Source organism: Toxotes jaculatrix, chromosome 21 (genome assembly GCF_017976425.1).
Source record: "Toxotes jaculatrix isolate fToxJac2 chromosome 21, fToxJac2.pri, whole genome shotgun sequence".
NCBI lineage: Eukaryota > Metazoa > Chordata > Actinopteri > Toxotidae > Toxotes > Toxotes jaculatrix.
In genome coordinates, this window is record NC_054414.1 from 8,678,289 (window position 1) to 8,698,476 (window position 20,188).

Genomic DNA, 20,188 nt, shown 5'->3' on the forward strand with positions numbered 1-20,188 from the left:
AATTCTGCCTCAGTCCTGGGGACACAGTTCTATGATTGGCTGAGAGGCACTGACCAACCTTTTCAGTTTCTTTCTGTCAGTCATTATTGTGGCAACATTCTGACAAAACAGCATGAAATGAAATAAAAGGAAATGACAGAACAAAATGAATAGTGCTATTCTTTCTGCTGCTGCCACGATGTCTTGCAGCTGAAACAAGTAAGACGATCAGACCCAGTAAATTAGTCTATATTCACAGAGCGACGGTCCAAGTTCTTCAAGCCAGTTCCTAATGATGAACGGCTGTTTTTGTTTGGTCTTTGTCACTTTAACATGACGGAGCAAATCTCCTCGCTGCCAGCTCCAGCTCTGATGCAACAGACCCAGGATTAGACTTGATCCTACCACTGGCGGCACGCAGGCCACAAGATACAGTACCTCCTCTAAACAGAGTGTGTATAACTGTGTACGTGTGTTCGAAAATGATTCCACAGGTTTGAAAAGACATTCGGGCTGGGCACAAACAGTGACCTTTACAAAGGCAGTGAAAAGCAGAAGACGTGACATGGGGAAAAACACAGACAAAATGCCCAATCATGAGCCACACATTGAATACGACCACAAACCCAACATGGCAGTCACATGATGAGGAACAATGCTACTGTATAGAGAGCAAGATGGTGTTCGGTACCCGCAGACACAAGTGTGGAGTGTGGAGAAGTCCAATTACCCAGAGTTGACAGGAGCGACAAATTCGGGCTTACCCCAAAAACGTCAATCTCCCTGTCCTTGTCCAAGGAAATCTCCCCTTGAATCGATTGCAGCTCCTAAGCTCTAAGGAGAGAGGAAGAAAGAGAGAGAAAGATATTTGAAACCAAGAGCTTTGTGGTCCTTATCCACGTGCTGCAGACTCAGTGACTCCCTAGCCTCTCTGGCACAGAACTGCTTCACTACACGAGAACTCTTACACTATTTTTCCTTCCTTCGCTCTCATACTGCCTGTAATCTGCCCATCCTTTTCCAACAGATTGGACTTTTCTGACTCGCTACATTTGCGCCCCAGACATCATGTGAAAACTGGAGTAAAACAGCGCTTTTGTGGTGTGTGAATTACCTAGGGCCCAGGCAGGCACAGTAGTGCTTATGGCCACAACTCAATTACAGCAATGTGAATCAGGTGGCGGCCTAGAAATCCCCTCAGCCTGATGCACAAATAGGGACACAGAGGCGCCTTCATTGCCAAGATGGAGACAAATCTAAAGTGGCGTGTCATCTCTTCACAGAAGGACAGCTAGGCCGATGCTGTACACACGAATGGCTGCCGCAGACATTGATCTAGCGACACTGGTTTGGAGCGAGCGTGTGAACAATGCCATTTTGTTTCCGCGTGTTGCTAAAATATCATTAGTCTTTACCAACATGTCTGGTTGCAGATGTAAATTGAAAGAGTCACATGGCACTTAGGATCTCTGATAAACACAACCTTTGTGCTGCAGAAAGCATGGAAAATGCTTTGTGGGATTGTTGCTAACCAAAAACAACTGGACGAAAATTACAGGATGGTGGTTTGCACATGTTAAAAGGCACTTTGTTGCATTTCATGGATTCAACAGAAATGCCAAGATGCACAATCATGGTCAGTAATATTTGAACAGAAAAATGGTCTGTGTCAAAAGCATTCAAAACCAGTGAGTTTATCCTGTCTTTCTTTTGGAGGAGAAAACAGAGACCATCTCATTTTAGCATAGTCTGGCTACAGGATCCCTCCAGCTCCCATAAAATGTAGAACTGAGGACTAGGCCAGTTTTTTTCCAAAAGCATGTTTAAGAGAAACCAATGACATTTAAAACTGTGGTCTGTTTGAGTTTATTTCACTTCACTAGGCACTTGTCACGGTAAAGAAGAACATTTCTTTACTCCAGTTAACAAAAAAAGCCGCAAGTTAGGACAGAGGTTTTCCTGACAGGCATGCTAAGGGTTGCTCTCTAGAAGGGTCATGATACCACTAAAGAAAAAAAATCCCCTCCCTCCAGGTCAATGTGGCCTTGGCGCCATTTTACGAGAAGCAAATGAATTTCACAATAATTTGTTATCACAAATTCCCAAGGACAGTCAAACAGCATAGATATAAATAGATGTAAATACAGTGCTTAAATAAAATAATGCATTTATATATATATATATACTATATAAGACTTGTTTCTTTTTCCAGGTAACGCACTTCAAACTGGCTGTTATCCAAACCTCAATTTAATGTTCAAACCCTCAATTCAATCCCATTTTCAGATTCACACAATTTGCCAGATGAATGAAAACAAGCTTTGTTAGAGTTTCTGTGCTAGCAAATGATGCTCACATGTACTGGGTATAAGCTCACCTTCCTGCTAAATGTTCATATTTAGTCTGTGTGACAAAGTAGAAGAGGAAATGCAAAGCCATATTGGTGCTAAATGGCACATACACAGATCATTGTGATTCTAAAATTATGTTCACTATAGGCCTATGAATTGTAAACATGGCATGTAAGATTTGTTTTATCTAATACCACAAAATGTCATTAACAACAGGGTATGAACAAATGTGTCTTGAATACTTGCACCTCAACACAATAAAATGCAAATGCCCTGCAACACATAAAAAGTACGACCTAACCAGCAATCACTCAACATTTCTTGGATTTTAAAACCATACTTTCCATTTTGTCGTGGTTCATCAATCAGTGACAGAGGATAATAAAACCCAGTTAAAAAGTGCCACTGCATTTGTTTATAGTTCTTGTGCCTTCAAATGAAAACTGAATTATGTACACTAACACTACTTCCAGACGTGAAATGTGGCCTTGCATCCGTTCGCCATCCAGTGAAAGGCATGGCTGTGGTGCATTTCTGCTTTGCATGTGAACAACTCAAAGACAAACTAAAATGAAGCATTTAGCCACAAGCTAATCAGCCCACTAAAAGATCTTGGTAATGAGATGATGTTTGTTACTCCAGCTGACAATACATTAATGTGTAAGAATCTGGCTCTGTGCTACTGCCTCTGGTATCCATTCCAGCGTGACAATCAGTTGGCATGCGCCCCGGCCCTGAATGACTCCTCATCTCACTTCCCGTCTTATTACACACCCTCATGTCCTGTTGTGGATCTGAATGGTGTTTGAACGGTGTGGTTTTACTAGTCCACCAGACTACAGAGCAGCTTAATTTGGAAACATAGCAGGTAGGATGAAATGAGGACAGAGTTTACGCACATGTGTGTGTGTCTGTAAAAGTGTGTGTGTGTGTGTGGGCATGCATGCACAAGCCTGGAGCCTATACACTGATTAGAGTGGACAGGAGTAGCCTGGGGTAAATCACGTCTTTATCTTTGCTGATGGGTGAAAGCAACTCACTGCAGACCCTCACCTTTAACACACACACCAACACACACACACATATATAGATACACAAGGAGAAGAGGGGGCCCTCACTTCTGGAGCCCCGCCAGACAAGTCCATCTGCTTTTCAAATGGAACCCAATTTACCGCACCTAGAAGGTCTCAATTGCTCAGGGACCCACGGCCTCACCAAGCGGAGAGCCTGAAAGGATAATACGGCAGGGTCACCCGATCTTCAATGTACAGCCTAGCATTGGCACCTGGGACTGGGATTTGGGTTGCTCAAGTGCTGACGGTTAAAAAGGTTTGATGGGAGGCGGTCCAACGCTCAAGTGAGATCATTCATCAGCGTTGGGACATTCGCTTACTGGTTGTGACAGCAGAACCCCTGCACTGCTGCTCAGCATAAATGTGTAAAAAACTGATTGAGGGTACGACCAGCAGTCTCCAAGTGCGTGGTTACTGGGGAATGGCAGCCCTGCGGCGAGAGTCATGAGCTCACATTAAAACAGACACAATGTGTTGTTTTAACTAGCTTGGTTGTATAAAATTCCACAGGCCGCGTGCGCACACACACACACACACACACACACACACACACGCACGCACATATTCACACAATATAAACCCCTCTCCTTGAGGCTCTGGCTCTCAGCGGTGGAAACCCCCTTCAGTCACACATAGATCACATAACCTCTCTTGACATCGGAGGACAGCACTCCCAATGGAAAGATGCAGATTCACACACGCTGAGTGCCGGCCAAGGCTCCAGACTGCCATTGTCCTTCAGAGTCATCCAAACAAAACAATGAAGAGGGTCACGCAAGGCCCCCTGTGGAATGGTAAATAACCAGAGAGGGTAATTCAGAGACACTGAAACAGAGACAGAGAGGAAGTGAGACAGAGATTGAGAGAGACTAATCCACTGTGACAGTGTGATATGGAACACCAAGTGCAAATTACGATCATCTGGGGGCAGGTGAATTCCACTAATGTTCAATCATTCAAGAAGAATCTGACACTACTGGAATGGAAAATACGTCAGCTGCATGATGTACAGAGTAAAAACACCCATGTAAAGAAGGAATGTAAATTATCTCACCTCCAGGTATAAGGAATTATAGTTAGTATAACACATGGTGAAAAGACATCCATTCAACTTTGAGTTTTAGAACAATATTTCACGCTCTGTAGTAAAAATACTAGCAGCTTGCATCTATAGAGCAGGAGACAATAGTTCTTTTTACGAGTACAGTCATCTGGGCGAGTGTTGCTTTCCTCAAATCCACGCACAGACAGAAATAGGGGTTAAAATCCCAACTATATCAAAGGCTTAGATTGTGGTGATGTTAATCATTCATTAGTGCTGAGTGACCCTTATTATAAAACCATCTTTGTTGTCATTATTCATCTGGCATAAAATGCTAGCCTGTTAATTCAGACTCAGGATGTTGACAATAGGCTGCCCACAAAGGGCTTGGAAAGCACAGTCCCCCCTCCTGATTGGTCTTTCATATGCTAATGAAGGAACTGTTCTGGGTTTACTGGCCTGGTTGGAAATGATTTAGGGCGACACCGGTGCTCTGAGCCTTTATGTTTGGGCTGGCCACGGGGGCTCATATATCACCCTGATCATTAATCAATTAGCGTCTCCTAGCCACCTGTCGGACACATCGGCGCACAAAACATTCCTGCCCTTGGGCAGTTGCTAGACGATGATCATCAGTAGCACCGCTATTACCTTCCAACCCCTCCACACCCCGGCCCCTCTTTATGGTAATACCCTGATGGATTACATAATCACACCCAAACACTGCCCGCAATGACAAGGGCTCCTCTCCCAGAGAAGCAAATGTGAGTGGAAACTGTCATGGTAGTTTTTTTTTTTTTTAATGGGTCTCCCCTTCCCAAGCCAATTGAGCAGCAAGTTTTTTTTTAACATGCATTTGCCCTCAGCTGTCACAAACAGAAAAGACGGGACAGAGAAGAATTGATGCCGTCCTTGAAGGAGAATCAATAAGCTGACGGCTATTCAAAAGTGCTGAATGCACACCAACGCTGTCTCCTCCATTGTTTTAAATGCAACTGCCTCCAGTGAGGTATTGATGGTTGTTTAGTATTGATGACGTGTCACAGTAGCCAAATACATGTGAGATGGAAAGCTCTAAACTACCCGGTTCTTAGTGACATTAGAGCGAGTCCGGAAAAGTGATTTTGTTTGGACCAGATGAACTTAATGCTGACTTGCAGTAAGTGGACGGCTGAAACAAACACACAGTGGCTTTCTGACTAACTGTTCATTCATCACACATTCAGCTTCAACAACAAACACTCAGGATCCAAGTCTCTGTTAAGGAAAACGGAGCGAGAGAGGGAGGGAGAAAAAGGCAGAGGCAAAAGAAAGTTGTGTTAAATTTTTCATGGTCTGTGTTGTTTGAAAACTCCATCAGGCTTTGTGATCTCATGAAGCCACTTGAGACACTGCGGTGGGACAGACGGCGATTGAAAAATTCCTCAAAGGCTTCCGTTTAACAACTGCCTTCTGCCCAACCGCCACAAACACTGTTTTTTTGTGTTGTTGTTTTGGGTTTTTTTTCCTGGAGATTTGTATGCAAATTTTAACTCTTATGCAAAGGCCCTCACTGCCACTAGACAATCTCTTTTTCACAGCCTTGCTTCCCTGACAATATCCAACTCCCACCATCCTCCCATCCAACCCCCCAAAAACCCCTCACATTTTTCACACTTTTTTGTTATTTGGAACTAATTCTTAAAAGCAGCTGAAGAGATAAGTGGCACTAAAATTAGAGCCTAATCCGCCAACCCTCAATGTGGGGACATGGAGAAAGTAGATTTGTCAAGCCTTGATTTAGCAGTATTCTTTCATTATAAAAGTAGCACTCTTCACGCAGCTTAGCAATACGAAATGGCTCAATCAGTCTCATGTGGAACATTTAAGTTGGAAGGGGGAAGAGGATGGACCTATCTGTGAACCCAGAAAACTTAGCGTCCCACTGATGCCATTATTGTGTTGCCAGCATTATTATTCCTACCTGTGCTGCACTCTTCAACTCTGAGTGTTCTCCTTTGAAAATGAAATTCGCCATCCACTTCCAAAGGCTCCAAACAGAAGAGTTGTTTCACTGGAGGATTGTGGAAAATCTGGGCCACTGTGTTGGGTGTGTAAAGTGTGTAACACTGGGCTGGGCACTGGAGACTGGGAGTTTTTTTTTTTTGCTCTTTTTCGTCTTTTAAATCCAACCAGCTCAGGCAAAGAGCCAGCTACCGACATTATCAGGTGGATTTTCAAAAGAACAAAAGCTCCACTTCGATTCTTTACACTGCCAGTGGAAAAAAAGCAGAACAGGAACCCCATCCAGCACTGATACTTAGTATGTGTGTGTGTGTGTGCTCTTACACATTTATAGCTCCCTGCCCTTGGTATTCCAACCAAATTCATTTCTTTTATAAGATTATTTCCCTGATAATCTTACACTTTCTTCTATTTACTTATCTCTTCCATGAGGTGCTAGAAACTGGCTGTGATATTAGAAGTGCAAAGGTCAAAAACTAAAGCTGGGAACACAGAAAAGAAAGCATATCTGTTCTGGCTCGCTGTATCTAATCACATTCACAACATAAACGTATTTCAGAGGCCACAAGGCCATATAAAAGATATTTTTGGTAAGATAAATCAAGGAAAGTGCATATTTCTGTTGCCCGGTATCTGTTGGCAGACCAGCTGTGTTAGAGAGGAGAAACTATTGCTTGAGTAAGATAAAGGCTCTCCACAGTGTACAGAGGCAGAGAGAGGACAGCGGGAAGGGGGAGGGTGATGGGCAACAGGGCAAAGGCTTGACCTCCCTGGGTCAATAGGTGATTAGTAACATTTATCATACCTACGCAAGCTGCTAAATGAGAAGCCAGGCAGCTTCTCTCTGAAGAATTCAGCCACATTTCGATGTCAAAGTCCAAATGAAGGCTGGGCCTAGTACTGACAACCAGATGCCCTGTGTTTATGACAGAGACAAATATTGGAATCCCTAAGTGGAAAAACATGCCATGCTGGCACACAGCAGCGGCAGCGAAACGTTACATCATCTTGAAGATTTAATGAGCACAGCCTGGATCAGATCAGGAGTTTAAATACCTGCCAATGTCAGTATAAAAGCTTGTATTTCATGCTTCATGAGAGAGGGTAAAAAGCAAGTTTCACTTGATAGGAAAACAATGGTTGGAGGATGAAGGGGCTGCGGTTGTGGTTGAGGGGGAACAAGCAGCGCTGTCTAAGTCCTGATGAAAGCCATGCAAGGTATCTGAACGCAGGGAATCCATGGAGCCACGGCTCAGCCGCACTGACATTCACATGGAGGAAATGACAAAGGAGCAATTGAGTGCGGGGACCAGATTTGGCACAGACTTATCAGAAAACACTCCACCCCCAGGGGACTGTCCGACAGTGGCTCTCTGAAGAAGCACGGCAGCTCAGCATTGTTTCGTTGCTCTGGACAAGTGGACTGGAGCTCGAGTGGGTACCCTGGGCCGGAGGCCAACCGAGAATGAAAACACGCTGTTGTGCGGAACGACAATTAGGGCATACTCACGCAACAGACATCCATCAAAGTGAAGATGACAGTTAATTTCACTAATAAAACAAACATAGCCTTCTTGTTAGCCATTTCATAACTCTTGCATGGGCAGAAAATCTACAATGATGCTACTAGGAGTGAAATGCACAAACAAAACACAAATTAGAGATGGCATTCCATTTTCATATCCCACGCCTCCAACGCACAGAGAAGATTAACAGTTTTCTGTTGCAAACACAAGCTTCCGAGTCCTTGGAGCAAATCATTCAGAGCACTCAAGCGTTCGCATGGTCCAAACGCAGTGAAAAGTTATTTTCAGGCAGTCGTACAGGAGGTGCAGAGCTGGACTGAAATTTAACAATGTAAACCTACGGCCTCAGAGCATGCTGCTACCTTCTCACTAGAGACCAGTGAGGACAGAGGTAAGTAAAACACAGAAACGCACAGAAATACAGTATAATAATAAACAAAAAACTGCCTATTATTGTTATTTGATGTTTCAATTCAGACCTCCAACAATACTACAAGCTGAACAAAGAAGACATTATACAAACATTATATCATCAATCCTGCAATTCTGTTTCAAAAACTGACAAATATAACAGATTCAATAGCAACAGCACTGTGGACTGCCCAGTAATTTGGGGAGAACAGCGCTGAATCCAAAGACAAGGAAGCAGCCTTTTCACATGTGCATAGGTGTGACAAGGGGCAGAGCTCCAAATGCTCTGCAAACTGTTTTCCCCTCATTTTTCACATTCCTGCTTCCACCACTGTCTGTGCTCACTGCTGAACCGCACCAGTCTCCTCTGGTGTCTGGGAGCGATGGAGGAACAGTTTGGTTTTAGAGAAGAAACAAAAGCAGAGCAACTGAAATCAACATGAGCTACGCCTCTACTCCACAGTTACAGTGGCACTGCTCGTATCCCATATACACCAGGGGCCATGTCTAATTTTCTGAAGCCTGTTTATGGATCTCATGTACAACTGATTACTGCCGCTTTATACTTGGGGTCTGAAGGAAGTGCTGATGTAAAACGCTTGTTAAGGCCATATAGTTATGTACTTGTACATGCCTTCCACATCTCTCTTATCTCTGTTAATAAAGTCGGACAATGCAATCTTTGAGTTACATCCATATCACTCTTACAGTTGAGTGCAGCAAAAAAAAAAAAAATCCCTCTCTTGACACAGAAGGCCACTGTTTGCCACAGGGACTTGACATGTAGCAGACAGAGCACAAACCACTCAAGATGAGTTTTCATTCCTTAACACTGTCAATTATGTGGATCCTTTTCTTGTATTAACAGTCACATCCTGTTGTGCTTGGGTTTCCCCCGACCGGTTCTACATAATATCCCCTAAGAAATTAATATCAGTAAAAAAAAAAAAAAAAACCATGAAAAAAAAACTAATATTAATGTGTGTAGCAATTAGAATAAGAAGAAAATCAGCAATGTATTAAATGGGGTTCATGGTTTTCAGTACAGTTATACTGATATAGACATCTTCAAACAGGTTGGGCAGATACAGAATCCTCCACTTTGTCTTTGATGTTCTGTTGCAATAAAAACCATAGCCTGTGGTTGCAGCAAGCTTAAACTAGGTGTGTCCAAGGGTGATGTGCAAGATGGGGATTGAGGTCATCAAGGCATTTTTTAATGGATTATATAAAGCTCAGTCTCTTTCCGATCCTTTGTTTGTCATAATCCATTGCACCATTTAAACTCTTTAAAATCTGTTTTCCTCAACTCTGTTTTCCATTGTATTGCAAATTAATGACATGAAAGGCAGCATGAACAAATAAACAGTAGCAAGGAGTTTCAATTAATGTTTCCAAAAAGAAAATATTAGCAAGCAATGACACTTAGAGAAAAAGAGAAAAAAAAAAGAGGTAGCTTGTCTCTGTTTCAGTGTCAGTATTGAGTGCTGAATTTGAACTTCAGTGTCTTGTTCATTCTGTGGATGAGAAGAGAATGTCTAGATTTTCCTCCCACAAGAGATACACACTTTTTTCCTCCGTGGATACCAAACAAAACACAACTATCATAGGAAACTATCAAAGGAAAGCAGTGATGCAGGCTGTGTTTTCTTAATGCAAAGTGATCGAGCATATCTCTGCCTGATGTATTATGTAGGAAAATACAAATATAGAATCAGATACCCGATGTTAAATGACATCTGGGGGCCAAACAGGCATGCGTCAGTACAACTACGCACAAAAGAAAACAGCCAAATTGTGAATTGGCAATGGGCACAAAGTTGAGTAGGCAGTGACTAAGAAAACTAGGGATGGTTGATGTGTACAAATGGGAGGTCCTGCTAAAATCACCCTGGAACGCAGGGCAGAGCTGTGCAGAGAAGCCTTCTGGAACACAGTCAACACATTTCACACACGCAGAGCCTGGAAACAACACGCTTGGGGCTTCCACCTTCATTTAGATGAAAATGGACCTCCTCGAGAGGAAATAAAGCCATTTTTAACTCCCCCTCTCGCTACGAGTCGGCCTCCTGTAATGTGCCCAGTCAATGGACTGTGGGTCTATTCAACTGCAGGCAGCCCACAGCACAGCCATAAATAATGTAGGGCAGCTCACATGAAACCCTAATCACCATTGTGCTGTCACCCAACAGAGAAGATTGCTTGTTTAATTTACTGCGCCGCATCTGTCTCAGTTCTGGCCAATTTAGTTTCACAATTTCAATGAGCAAGTATTCCAGGTATTTATCAATATGCTCTTCACCCAATGCCATGAATCAATGAGAATGCAATGTTCATGTATCTAAGTCTGTGTGTGTGTGCGTTTTTGTGTGTGTGTGTGTGTGCACGTGTGTTTTGGTTGATGGTGTGTATGTGTGCCATGAAGAACAAACAAGAAAGCTGCAGCTTGTGAAACAACAGAGGCTGAGAAGAAGCCATCAACACTCAATAACCCGAGCTCATTATTGGCCATATACAACGTACTTCATTACATTACTATTCCATTAGCATGCAGACATTTGCATATTCCAGTCACCTCTTTACAGAGGCTGTTGATCATAAATGGCAGCCATATGCTGCCTGGTGCGCCATATTACAGAATTATTACTGCGACACAAAAAGCCAAGAAAAATGGAAATTATGTTGACACGAAATGAAGTACAAAACCAATCAAAGGATCCACCATTATTGATAGTGTCTCATAGTCTCACTCACTGAAAGAGTATCATTTATATCCGCGGGTTATGCTTTCTTGCTGGCAAACATCTACAGGCTGCGGCCTGGTTTGCTGGGCGCATTTCTGAGATGCTTTCCACAACTAGATGTACTGTACACACAGTCTGTTATCTGCAAATGCAAACTACAAACACAATTAATATTTATGTAGCTTTTATAGGAACAAGATACAGAAGATGAATTAGTGCTTTATAAATCTACACAAAGGTAAATGTTATTAGCCCATAATTGTCTTTTACTGCTCTGTTTTTGATGTCCACTCCTCCAGCTGCAAACACAGGAATCCAGTCATCAAACAGGCCCTGCACTGCATTTCAGCATGACAGTGATTTGGTGCGATGGCTCTTCACTGTGTCTGGCTGCACTGTGATGACAGCCAATGGAGACAGAATAAGTAGCAGCGGCTGACTAGCTACACAGACTTGGCAGGCACAAGCCAAGGCAGCAGAGCGGTACAATAACGATGCCATGAGCTGCTAGCTCAAAGAGCTAACAGCAGCTAGCAGCGAGAGTTGTATCATCTTTGTTCAGGACCATTATCTCTCCACCGTGGTGCTCACTTCACACTGATAAATATGGCCTAGCAACTCAAGCTAATGTGCAAGCAGCTGCGGCCACAGCAGCTGGGTAACACACTGTCAACTGCCACATACGCCCACACAGGAGGCACAATAGAGAGGATTTGTTCCACTGAAATCAGTGTTAAGATGCTTGGGTTTGTGCAGTGCTTTGAAACCGGACATGGCCACTGCACAGGAGACTCACATGTAGTGTTCCCTATAGCTGACTGGGAATGACACAGAGCCTGCCAAGTGTCTTAATTAGGAAGATGGCATGGTGAAGAGCAGCCCAGCTGATAAGTAACCACTACAGTGTTGTAATCTGGTTTTGTTTGATCTTTTTAAACTGACCATCTTTGCATTTTGAACTGTGGGTGGGACAAACCAGTGAATTTCATGACATCATCTTGGACCCTAGGAAACTGGGGTGGACATTTCCACTGAATTACTAAAAAAATAATAGATTAATTGGGAAAATCTGGAGCCATTCATGAGTGTGTGATGAATCTAAAATTCTCTATCTGGCACCAGAGCGGTCACTTTTATATCTTCTATTGTCGAAGATTAAAATTAGCAAAAAAAAAAAAAAGATGAGAACTACAGTCAACAGAGAACAGATATAAGTGACATAAGTGACTGCAGACACACACTTGGCTCAGATTGGTGCTCATATTATCAAGGAGCGCTTAAGGACAGATTGAGTAGTCAGACATCTGTGTAAGTGACACCGGCTATCTGGCTATCTGTCTGACTCATGGCAGCAGAGGGTTAACTTGGCAGCTCAGCTGTACAGTGCAGCTCTAAAAGGAGTATGAACAGCATGTCGCCCAGTGCTGCCTGAGAGAGAGCAACAGGGAAAAAGGAGGAAGGAGGGAAAAGGAGAGATGGAGAAAAGGCAAAGAGCAAAAGGGGGCGGGTGTGCGAATCCAATTTCCAGTGACAGTACGCTCAGGATCACTGTTTCACTGAAAGAACATATCATCTGTCAAAGTTAATGGCAGTGTCCTGGGGAAAATGAAGGAAAATAGAATGGAGACCATTCATTAAGAAGGTGGGGAATGGGGTTGTGTCGAAGCCACCGGTCTCCTCCACTGTCTCCCCGGGAAAATAAATATATACACAAGCCATTATTTGTGCGTTTACGAGGTGGCAGCACAGCCACGATCAAGGGCTAGTTCTCATGCTACAGAGATAATATTAGAGCAGATGCCTGAAGAGGAATCTGTGGGCTCGAGCACAGAGCTATCACTAGAAATGAAGAGGTCGGCCTGGCTGCCTGGTAGGACGGCTGGCAGGCTAGCTAACAGGCCCGGCCAGCCTGTCTCTCACTGTGAGCTGTGGATGTACTCAGTGGAAGCAATTGATACCATTGTTTTATGGAGAGGAGGGTGGAGGGGGATTAAGACCCAACAATAGGGCTCTTTCACTGGAAATGTCAGCCGTCACGCTGGGGGACTGTCCGAAACCGGGCAGAGACACTTTCATAAAAAGCCAAGGTACAAAATGAGTGTGGAAAATAGTATGAAACTCTGTGACGAGGGCAATGAAATGCTGTGACATGGGCCAGAACGTTCACACGCCAAATGGTAGAAATGCAATCTCAAACATGGGACAACAGGCTGTGGGAAACGCTACAGCACCGATTATGTGAAACAGAAATGACAAACAGAAACACAAGGCTTTCAGTTTATTATTGTTCTGTGTGATCTTGAAGATTTGTTTGTCTAAAAAAATAAAAAAAATAAATCAGTACAACAACTGCAGATGACTATGTCAATAATTTCGAGGTCTACCAAAACAATCTGTAAGCTTGAAACACATACCAAATCAATAACCAGGATAATAGGTTATATGGGTCTTTAGCTCAGCCTCATTAGGAAAAAAAAGGAGACAAACGTGGCCTGATTCTTCAGGCAAATTAACATAGTGAGAAACCTAAAATATCACAACCAACGATCCATTCTGGGACATTTTATTATGAGACTATAAACGGAGAGATATAAAGTTCTATCTCTGAGTGCTTTGATAACCCCACTGGCCTTGGACCTCTTTGAAAAGCTCACTCTGAAGGTTTGAGGTGAATATAAAGCGCGAGTTGAAGTGAGCTACCCTGCCGCTTTAAGGCTGGGATGAAACCAAGTTATTCTACCACTCTGACCTAATTGCTCTCTCGCTCTCCCGACACGAACACTGGGAGCTGTGCACTCTGACACGTAAAGATTATTTAATACCATCAAAGCCATAAAAAGAGGAATAAAAGGAGGTGGTGTGAAAGAGGACGGGTGGGGGGAGGTGGGGGGGGGTAACCCTTGCGTGGCTGGCAGGGCCGTGCAGGCCAGTTTGCTGTGTGGAGAGCAGAGGGAAGAGAATCAGTATGCAAAAGCAGCCCGTGTAACTGCCGCCGGCCGACGTGAGTGGAGCTCCCACATTTCAACATCACAGCAGCTCCACCCCCCCCTCCAAAAAAAAAAGAAAAAAAAAATCCCACTCGGCTTCGGCTACACTCTCCTGGTATCGGCTCCCACCCTTCTTCTCTCCTGCTTTTCCCACACTCGCCCCAGTCCCTAAGGCAATGACTACGTCATTGGGCACCACGGCCAAACCACTGTAATATCCCAATTTATTTCTACTTATTCTGACAGAGTCGGAGCCTGATTCATTTAGGTCAAGGCTGGTTTTATTAGTCTAAAGCTACACTGCTTGGTTCCACTGGACTCCATTTGTAGAAGTAACTGTTTCTCTATTAGGCAAAAAGATGTTATCTGCTGACAAACTGAACGATTGTTGTATTGGCATCATCAGTAAGTCGGCGAACCAAAACATGTACACATCGAAACGAATTCTAAAAACCTAGCCCGCTGCTTTTTTTTTTTTTTTTTCCTATTTACAGCAAGTGAAACTCTAATTCTGCAGGGCGGGTTTCAAGTGCTAGTGTTTCTTACCCCAGAAACAGAGCTACCACTGACAGAGAGTGGGTGCAACTCGGTAGAGGTGTTTACTGTTAAGCAAGAGCTGGGTGACATCTCCTGGGTTCCCTGCCATTGCGGGGATGTCTCATCTGTCAGTGCCTGATGGGTTTGTGCTGCACAGCCGTGGCCCTCTCAGTCCGCCTGGTAAGGGGGGGGGGGCAGGATGCTGTGTATAGACCACTACACTCCAAACCAAACCAAAGCCCCTGAAGATTTTTTCAGAGCCAAATTTAGCCAAGTCTTGTCTTGAAGTGGTTCCTCCTCGCTTTAAAATGTAATATATATGTATGTGTGTGTGTGTGTGTGTGTAGTGTGTGTACACTGCTGGTCTAAAGTTTTAGAAGACCCCCATTTGAAATGGGCCTTTTTCATGGATTAAGCAGTTGGTTCTCTTACAGCTAAACCCTATGGAGCTGGTTTGGGATGAACCGGACAGAAAGCAAAAATATTAAAGATTAAAAGAAAAGATTAAATTTAGTTCAACGCGAAGATTCTGCGATTCCTTGTTTTTGAATTTTCCAATTGTGCATTTTTTTTCTGTGCTGTAGTTTCAGAAACACAGCAGCACTGAATTACGTAAATCTAAATAGCAGCTGGAAAAGTGTAAGTGTTCACAAACTTTTGACTGGTAATGAAGCAAACCTGCACTTTCACCTCCTGCTATTGGGAATTTATATGTTATTTGTGAGGGATGCTATCTTGTGACTGAGATCAAAACAATTTGCATGAGTCAATATGCAGTAATTCCCATACATTGATTTATTTGTGTCGGCCCGCCACTATATCAACATTGACCACCACATATTGATTTTCTATATTTTTCACAATTTCAAATGGGTAAAATCTGATTTCATTGTAGGGCTGCGCACAGTGCATTGATTTACTCAGCTCCTTCTTGCCCCACTCTCTCTCTCTCTCTCCCCCTCCCTCCCTCTCTCACAAACACATTGACAACGAACCCGGCTGTGAATTGCCCCCCCCCCACACCTCTCCGTGCACAAGAATCAAAACATGATCATGTGCTGGGGGAAGGATTGTTGTTGGCTAGCATAGCTGCTAGTAAATATCAACTGCTTCTGCAAGTGGATAATATTTAATGTCAGTTCTTTCGACCCTGACGTTGAATGTTCGCTCTCCCAATCCAGGTGAATATTGAACAAATATTTTCAAAGACTCGAAAGGTCTCGTCCTGATGAGGCGCAAAGACAGTCTGGACCAGAGGTATTAGCAAAACAGAGTACCTAGCAGCTTAAGAAAACACACGTGGGAAAGATGAACTGTCCGACCAGCGTGATTAGCTGTCCAGTTAATTTGTTTTGAATATTTCCAGGCTTTGACTAGTGCTGCTGTGGCAGCTGAGAAAGTAAGAGAGGGTCAGGAAGGGAAAGCTGTAGCTAATGGAGAGAGAAATGTAGGAGAGGTGGAGGAGGACAGCAGCCAACATGCTGCTGAGGGAGAGCCAGCTAGGGCAGAAGCAACAGGTGAGAGAGGCAGAGCTGTATATATTGTCCACTTATTTATTTGTCACAAAGTAAATATTTAAATATACACCTAATAGGAATACGAGAAAGGAAAAACAGCCCTTATTATCTAATCTGCAACATTACAACAGGTGACTCAAAATTTCTCTGTTCAACATACAGAGTTTAGTTTTACACCTTTAATAACTCACTGTCTTTCATCTGATAAAGTCATTTGTTCCACACGTGATAAGCAAAAAAGCAAAAACTGTCATCAAACAGATGGCAGAGCTAGGAGCCACTGACTCACTACTACACAGTCTTTAAAGAACAAAAGACAAAAATTTCCTTTCCAGTGTCATTTGCGCTTGACTTTACGATCTGCAGAGGAAGGAGAGGGACATGGTGAGGGGGTGGGGGATGTGCGGAGTCAAAGTGAGTGTGCCACCGCTTCCATGATGATGACACATTTAGTACCATGTGAAACTGAGGCGTGCGAGGCCTTTAGCCGGCATTGTTCACACGAGGAGAGCACCAACTTCCCGTTGACGCTTGACAGAGAGGGTTTGCCAGTATCATCGAAATCTCTCGCCTTGTGCTACGTAACAAAACATCACAGAGGTTTTTTTTTTGTTTTTACAAACAACACCGGGCACTTTAACATCAAGAAAAACACATTCACACAGCTTTGAATATAGTGTTGCAAAAAAACAGTTCTTAATTTTCTTTTATGCTCTAGGATGAGGCAACATGAAACAACACACGACTAGAGCTGCTGTCAACAACGATTTGAGGACATAATTTCTCCAAAACTCTCTCACTGTGTTTGAACTCAAATTAACACATGAGATTTATTTCTGAATGGCAACATCATACATTTAAGATAACCTCATTCTCACCGCAGAGACAGGAACTACATGTTTAGAATTCAGTGACGGGCATGGCATGAGCTCGGGTATCACAAAAACAATTCTAACAGACGTCTAAAGGTTATTATCAAAATTATTATCATATGTGACAGTTTAGCAGGCAGGTAAACAATCTTGTATTTAGCACAAGCCCTCGCAATTACGGTGATGGCACAACCTTTAACTGTGAATCACACCTAAAGAGGAGGTGACAGAGTGGGAAAACCCTGAGAAGCAACAAATTTCCCACTGAGTGACTTGGCGTCTAATGCATCTTGCTCTGAATGTCACAAGTTTTCACAGGAAAGAGCATCTTTTTCCTCCAGCTGCCACCTCCCCCCCATCTACAGAAAAAAAAAAAAAATCTGCACTCTGCCATTTCTGCAGCCAATATCAGAGAAGTTGACTGAAGCATCATTAAATCTGTAGTACCATAAAATATCATTCAACAAATCATTCTGTGCACAACGCATTAAGTGCACTGACTTAACAGATAACCCAAACATCAGGAAACTTCCAGAAAGTACTTGTTAGAGTAAATGGACGGTAATAAGCACTGTAAGCTGTGGTTTTCTGAGATAACATTTTACAAGATAACACTGCAGGTCTCTGATGCCGCGGGCTATGTAACTGAAATGTTATAGCACAGTCCTGACATTTAATTTTGTTGAGATCCAGACACCTCAAATTGGCACATTATCTTGACAGGGGTTAATCAGGGGTGTTAACAAATTAGTTGAGATGTCTGTCAGTTTGCACTGGCACTTTCTTTTTTTTTTTTTTTTTTTACAGAATACAAGTGTGTGTCTCGGGTCATCAAGTTTCCACGTCTTTATTAGAGGGCATCAAAAGAAAAAAGGCTGTGGTTGCCCTCTCTGCGAGCTGTGCCTCCTCATCTACTTACAGCACGCTGAGGAGAGGAAGTGGGCTCCTGATATGATCGGTGTCAACAGCAAAGTAGCCTATATTATGCACTCGAACAAAGTTCACCTCATGTCTGAAGTAACCCATACTGACAAAAATCTGCAAATGCACGATGTGAATTAAAAAAAAAAAAAAAATACATATCTCTCCACATTCCGTTGCCCTGACGCTGCAAAAACAAACTCGCCCCTTGTCGGAGTGGGCACAGACGCCGAGACACGCAGCATGACATTATGTTTTTAACTCCACATATCGGCACTTTCCTGAAACAACGAGCTGCATGGTTAAGCAGGCCGCTTTCGCTAATTGTCTCAAGAAAACTGTCAGGGCTGAAATATGTCCCAGTGTCCTCACAGGCTACGCCGAGCAGCACAGGAGCGTTAGCTTGGCATGCTAGCTGCCCTAACAGACGCCGTAACCACTGAATACAACGTCGCTGTTTACAAACAAAATTCTTTTATTCTTTTCTCTTTATTTGTAAACATTGCAACCGGATATGTAAGTGGCCACTAATTACCCACTTGACAGTAGTTTCGGACTCAGGTTATTCTGTCCGTTTCTGTCAATGAACGGCATGAAAAAAGAAAAAAACAAAAAACCCTGTAACACTCGTCGCACATCATAACCGTGGCTAAGCATGACGCATTCAAAACCCTCCAGGTGAAAACCAGGGGCTACTGTTTAAACACGGTGCCCGGTTCACCCTCCTCCGGCGGCTGAGCTCTGGAGGCATGCTGTCAAATGTTGACAAGCTGTCAATGACAAGTGAATGGTAATACCTGGGACCTGTTGACTCCTCCTCCCGTTCCCCTCGGGCTGCTGGTGGAAGTTGAGCCGCGCAGCTGTATTTCTCCGCAGTGGTACTCTTTCTCAAAAGTTTTCCACCGACTCTAAAAAAAAAAAAAAAAAATCTCCAAAACGGTGGCTCTCTCTGGGGCGCAGCGTGAAATTTGCCAGCCACCCCCACCCCACCCCGGGCAAACCGTAGGTATGAGGCGGCGAGCCGCTTTCAGAGAGCAGGCAAGTTTGGCACGGCTTTCTCAAAGGCAACCATTGCAGTCACGTTCTCTGGCTGTGAAATCCAACACTACCCCTGATCCCGCCCCCTTTCCTTTTATGGGGGCCAGTCCTCAAAAGTGGATGTCCTATTCTCTCCAGATGTGCTCTCTGCTCTGCAGATATGATGTGACAACAAAAAAAGTGCAGCATTCGTATAATTTCATTTTTAAGTGTATCTCATCATTTCAGGTTTACTTTTAGCTCCTTTGAGTTTCAGTAAAATGCACAAAACTCCCTTTGTTATTCTCACTCAGGCAGCCAGTTGTCTTTGCAAGTGTGCGTGTTGCAAAAGAACAATCTTAACACTTAACCTTTAATGTGAGGTTAAATTCAGTGCTGTCTCCAGTGAATGTGTGATTATGTAACGGTGATATTTTAAAAGCAATGCAACCAAACACGTTTGCAAAATAGAGTGGAGCAAGCCAAAGGAAAACACAGCAAAATGTAAGACAAATTTTACACAAGCCTCGAAATGTGTGGAATTTTGGCAAAACAGACGAAAAATTCCTTTTTATTTTTGCAAGGAACAAGAGAGAATGATAAGTTTCACATGTAAAAAAGTCAAGAACAGTCATGCATTCATTACACAATTTATCAACTGCTGCAAACGTTTAAAGATAAGAACACATATTCTACACATTTTTAGCTGTTGTGATAATAACAGCTTAACCCCCAAACCACATATTTCTGCAGCCAGATCTCATATATGGCTTAAGCTTTAGGGGAAGTTTCCAGTGAAAATCTAGGTTTCCTTGCTGTACTTATACAGTATGTAGTCTTATGTAGTCTCATACCCTGGTTTTGTAGAATTTTTATATATTCAAATATGTATCTTTAGTATAAAATTTTAAACAATCTGGCCCCTCCTCCTCCGTTGCGTGACTATGCCTCCCCGTCCCACTGAGAACGCCATTAAGGCCTCTAAAATATCTCCCATCACAGACTGTACTGTACTCTTTTGTCACATTGCATTTGGGCAGTCAGCTTCCTCTGGAAAAGCCCCCCTCCCTGACGGCTGCAGCTCCATCAGAAGCTATAAAGCTGAACTATATGTCTAAGAGCAACCCAACTGTGTGCTCACTTAATTACTGCACACAGACTGGTTTATGACGTTTTCTATGATCTGCATCTGAAATATGTTGTATGA

At 43.2% G+C, this 20,188-nt stretch overlaps 1 protein-coding gene across 5 annotated transcripts in view; it reads right to left on the reverse strand.

Annotated features, from left to right (window-relative positions):
- Window positions 1-19,020, reverse strand: part of raraa (retinoic acid receptor, alpha a) — a 139,139-nt gene extending 120,119 nt beyond the window's left edge. For 3 of the 5 annotated variants that reach the window (XM_041066517.1, XM_041066514.1, XM_041066513.1), the window contains exons 1-2: window positions 18,762-19,020; window positions 744-813 (exon numbers count right to left, since the gene is read on the reverse strand). The gene's annotated coding sequence lies outside the window, so the exon portion shown is untranslated. The remainder of the gene's footprint in view (window positions 1-743; window positions 814-18,761) is intronic. The other 2 variants (XM_041066518.1, XM_041066515.1) reach the window with 1 other exon arrangement.
- Between the last annotated feature and the right edge of the window lie 1,168 nt (window positions 19,021-20,188).